General features: G+C 36.5%; 1 pseudogene; it reads left to right on the top strand.

Moving 5' to 3' along the window:
* The first annotated feature begins 2,376 nt into the window (after window positions 1–2,376).
* Window positions 2,377–4,221, top strand: LOC101332928 (bifunctional 3'-phosphoadenosine 5'-phosphosulfate synthase 1 pseudogene; annotated as a pseudogene).
* Window positions 4,222–4,788: the final 567 nt, after the last annotated feature.

Raw genomic sequence — 4,788 nt, 5'->3', positions numbered from 1 at the left:
TTGCATCAACAAGCTCCTTTGCTTTCTGGTTTCCATTTGGGTTCCAACTGAACAGGAGTTTAAGGGGAAACAAGAGGCAAAAAGTGGGATTTTTCTTTTCTCTGCTTATTCCTTATTGTACCACAACTTTCAGGGGCTATGTTCCTCTAAGGTCATAGTTCTTGTCCTGTGGCTTTTCTTATGGCTACAGTTGTCTTTCCATCTCCAGATTCTGTTAATCTCTCAGTCCCCTTGTTCCTTCAAATCTTTGAGTCACATTAAATCATATGCATATGTGGACAATTTATTTAAGACATGTGGAGTATTGCTAAATAGTGTGAGAAAGATGCTCTTTCAGTCAATGATGCTTCATTAATTGAATATCAATATGGAGAAAAATAAAATTTGACCCTTAGCTCAAACCATACATAAAAATTGATTCTAAGTGAGTAGTTGACCTAATTATCTAGAATATAACATTATCATGAACTATAAGTAGGAAGATATATTTTTAACCAAGTAATCAAGAAACACTAACCAAAAAGGAAATATCAAATATTAACTGCATTAAAATTAAGAATTGTATTCATCAAAATACATTATAAATTAAACTATACAGATTGAGAAAACATTTTCAACATATATAACCAATAAAGGACACTTATCTGAATATATTAAAACTCTTGCAGATCCAATAAAAAGACAGCACAATAGAAAAATAAGCAGGGGCCTCAACAGGCACTTTCAAAGGAGGTTATCTAAATGACAATACAATATAAAAAGGAGCTCAACTTTGTTGTGAAAAATGCATATGAAAACCATAATGTGATACCACTGTAACCAAGCTAATATGACTAAAGATATTTTTTAATAACAATACTAAGTTTTGGCAAGGAGATAAGGCAATAGAAATCTTTATATACTACTGATGGGAGTATCAGCTGATATAACTACATTGAAAATTCTTTGGCATTATCAACTAAAATTGAGCAGACATAAATCCTGTGTCTCAGCAGATCACTCCTACGTATAATCCAACATAATTGCATGTTTGTAAGAAACAAAACACATGTTCAAGAACATTAACAGCAGCAATTTTTATAATATTCTAAAAACAAGAAAATAACCAAATGTCACTGAATAAATAAATTGTTGTATACAAACATACCTGGGAGGTACTGTGGGTTTGATTCCAGACCACTGCAACAGAGTGAATATCACAATAAAGCAAGCCACACGAATGTTTTGGTTTTCTAGTACGTATAAAACTTATGTTTACACTATACTATAGTCTATTAAGTGTGCAATAGCATTAGGTCTGAAAAAAACAATGTAAAAATCTTAATTTAGAAATACTTTATTGCTAAAACATGGAAACCATCATCTGAGCCTTCAGCAAGTCATAATCTTTTTGCTGGTGGAGAATTTGAAATATTGTGAGAATTACCAAAATGTGACATAGAGACATGAAGTGAGCAAATGCTTTTGGAAAAATGACACCTGCAGACTTGCTGGACACAGGACCACAAACCATTGATTTCTAAAAACTGCAATATCTGTGAAGCACAATAAAATGAGGTATGCCTGTATTCATTCAATGGAATAGTATACTGCAATGAAATGAACAAACTAAAGGTACAGGGATAAATTTACAAACATAAAATAAAGCAAGAGAAGCCAGACAAGAATATATTGCATATGATTTCATTTGTGTGGAATTCAGAGAACAATTAAAACTATAGTGTTTAGGAATATAGGCTTAAGGAAGTGTTTACCCTAAAAGGCATGATAATGATTACCTTTACAGGATAGTGATTAAAAGGTGGCATCACTACCAAACTTACAGAAATAAAAAGTATCTCATGGAAATACTGTAAACAATTATATGTCAATAAATTAGATAATTTAGAGGAAATGGACAAATTCCTAGAAACACAAATTACCAAAACTGACTGAAGAAGAAATAGAAAATTTGAGTAGACCTCTAACAAAGAGAATGAATTAGTAATTTTAAAACTTCCCACAAAGCAAAGCTCAGACCCAGATAGCTTGACTGATGAATTCTATCAAACGTTTAAATGGGAATTAATACCAATCCTTCACAAACTTTTCCAAAACATAAAGGAAGAGGGAACATTTTCAAACCCATTCTATGAGGCCAGTATTACCCTGATACCAAAACCAGACAAAGATATCATAAGAAAAAAAAAATCCCATATACTTCTGCCCTGACCCATATCAGAGGTACAGCCAACGAGCCACACAACAAGAATCTAGAGCATAAAGTGCCTAGGTCAGAGCATACCTTCCTGCTCTGCTCCACCCCCACAGGCCTCCCCTCCTCCTTCTAACCTTTGGGGGTTGAAAACCCCGACACCCTGTGCACTCTCTACAGCCATGAAGGTCCTTGGGAACCTGTACAAGAAAGACATACTGAGCAATAACATGCAGAACTAGGGAAGGCAGAGAGCACCTAATGTCACCTATCAGGCTCACCATGTCAGCAGGAACAAGAGGTCAGGTGGTAGAGACCAGAGGTGGCTTTTTTTTGGTTGCACAGTTTGGCTAACAGGCTTATCTGGAGCAGGAAAAACCATGGTGAGCATGACTTTGGAGGAATACTTGGTTTGCCAGGTTACCCGTGCTGTACTTTGATTGGTGACAACGTTCATCAAGGTCTCAATAAAAACCTTGGCTTTAGTAGTGAAGAGAGATGAGAATGTTCGTTGAGTTGCAGGAGTTGCTAAGCTGTTTACAGGTGCTGGCTTAGTGTGCATTACAAGTTTTATATCACCTTATACTCAAGATCACAATAATACAAGGCAAATTCGGGAGGGTACAAGTTTGCCTTTTTTTGAAGTATTTGTTAAATGCACCTCTGCATGTTTGTGAACAGAGGTTATCAAAGGACTCTAATAAAAAGCATGGGCTAGAGAAATTAAATGTTTCACTGGGCTTGGTTCTGAATATAAAAAACCAAAAGCCCCTGAACTGACGCTGAAAACAGACTCCTGTGACATAAATGGCTGTGTGCAGTAAGAGTTATGGAACTTCTTTGGGAATGGGATGTTGTACCTGTGACATCTTGTGTGTGCCAGAAAATAAACTTCATTTGGCAAAAACAGATGGAGAAATATTATCAGCATTAAAAATTAATAAAGTGGTTGTGCAGTGTGTGCAGGTTTTGGCAAAAGATTGGTGCATCTCACTGAACGGCTTTATGAGAAATGGGGAGTACTTGCTCTGCCTTCATTTTGATTATCTTCTGGCTGGGGACATCATTAATTTGTCAGTGCCTATATTTCTGACAGCTACTCAAGAAGATAAATGCTGGACATCTGGACAGCTTTTGCTCTGATGTAGGAGGGTCACTGTGCAGCTCTTCTTCTTCACAATCCAGAGCTTTTTTTTTAACACAGGAAGGAGGAACACTGTGCTAGACAGTGAGGAACAACATTCAGGACCACCCCTAGATCAAGAATTGTTTTGGAACAAGGAGATTGGCTGACTGAAGGAGATCTTCAAGTCTTTGACCAAATTTATTAGAATGATGATCTTGATCACTATTGTTTCACTCATACTGAGCTAAAGCAGATGTTTAAAGATATGAAGGCTGATGCTGCCTTTGAATTTAATTATGAAACTCAGTCCACAATGGACATGCTCCATTAATACAGGATACTCAAAAGCAACTTCTAGAAAGGGGCTTATAGGTGCCCTGTCTTTCTCCTTCACCCTCTTGGTGGCTGGAGAAAAAATAATAACGTTCCTTTGAAGTGGCACAGGAAGCAACAGGCTGTAGTGCTAGAGGAATCCTGAAACAACAGTGGTGGCCATCTTTCCATATCCCATCATGGACCAACTGAGGTCCAGTAGCATTGCAGAACACTGATGGTCGCAGGAATCAACTTTTATACTGTTGAGTGAGACTCTGCTGGCATGTCTCATCCAGAAAACAGGGAAGGGTCTTTATGAGTCAACTCATAACAGCAAAGAGATAACAATGGTCCTTGGCTTAATCACCTTGGAAATAGTTTCCCTTCAAGTTACAGTTTACAACAAGAAAAAGAAGCGTGTAGACTACCATGACTCTGAACACCATGAAGACTTTGAATTTATTTCAGGAACACAAATGTGCAGACTTGCCCAAGAAGGCCAGAAACATCCTGAAGTGTCAAGACTCCCAAGGCCTGGACCGTGCTGATAATACTGCAGATGCTTGGAGAAACCTTAAGCTGTTAACCCAGTCACTCTATCTTTGACACTTCACTAAGTAACAGAAGGGACCAATAGTTACTGTTGGCATTTCTTTGTAGTGGTGTCTGTCTGGACACCCTTTCTAAAAAACAGACCGTTTTCCTTAATTAGCATCAGTTTGGGTCTGCCCTATGAGTTTTGTTTTGAACTTGTGTGGTACACTGCTAAGTTTAATATATCTTTTCCAGTTACTATGGTTAATATACCTTTAATACAATTTGAAAATCTTGTCTTTTTATTTTATATTTATGCTTCTGTCTCATGACTTTTTCAAGCTGTGATATTAGTTGTAATCAATAATATACATATTGAATCTTACTTTTTATCTCTGGAAAAAAATCCACTAGAAAATAAATTTGGCTAGACCTTATTTGGGAAACTTTACAAGACATCTATAGCAATTAGATTTTTGTTTCGGCATTGAAAATATAAGTTACTTTCTTTATTCCTTCCTCCAATCAGCTGTGGATCTCTCAGGTGTTATAATCTAAGTATTCTTATGATCTGCGTAAACTCTGAGTAAACTTTCTTTATTCAGTAAAATTAAACATT

The sequence above is a fragment of the Tursiops truncatus genome, chromosome 1, assembly GCF_011762595.2.
Source record: "Tursiops truncatus isolate mTurTru1 chromosome 1, mTurTru1.mat.Y, whole genome shotgun sequence".
Classification (NCBI taxonomy): Eukaryota; Metazoa; Chordata; class Mammalia; order Artiodactyla; family Delphinidae; genus Tursiops; species Tursiops truncatus.
This window is presented reverse-complemented; position numbering and strand designations above follow the sequence as displayed.